Here is a 485-nt window from a genome sequence, read left to right on the forward strand (position 1 = left end):
GCCGTAGTGCGGTAGTGACACTTTTCCGGACATGGGTCCCTATACTCAAATGTTTTCTACTGTTGCACTGAATAACCCCTAGAAGTTTGATCCCATAGTTCTGAAACACCCTGTATATATATATATATATACACGCACAATTTCCGCTCAAACATCCTGCGAATGGCTCGTAAGGCCTTATATATTTCTTGTTATACACATAAAGTTTTGAATTGAAAAGAGGATGGTAAAAAGGGTCGATTTTTGCCTCTCGTGCGGGCAGTAAAATTCATGTTGATTACTGTTGTTGGGGTCCTACAGAATATGAAAAACCCATTTTTAAGTCTAGGAACCGATGGAAACTTGGTAAGACGTGTTTTGATAGAACTCTGCATATGCTTCAACTCTTCTCACGAGTGAGCCTATGTTGCTTAACGTCAATAGGGACTTGCCTCTAATCCAAAAGTATTTTTGTATCATATCTTGCAAAGATTGATTGAATCACA

This window comes from Pseudomyrmex gracilis, unplaced genomic scaffold, assembly GCF_002006095.1.
Source record: "Pseudomyrmex gracilis isolate BER0280 unplaced genomic scaffold, ASM200609v1 scaffold_588, whole genome shotgun sequence".
In the NCBI taxonomy this organism is placed as follows: Eukaryota; Metazoa; Arthropoda; class Insecta; order Hymenoptera; family Formicidae; genus Pseudomyrmex; species Pseudomyrmex gracilis.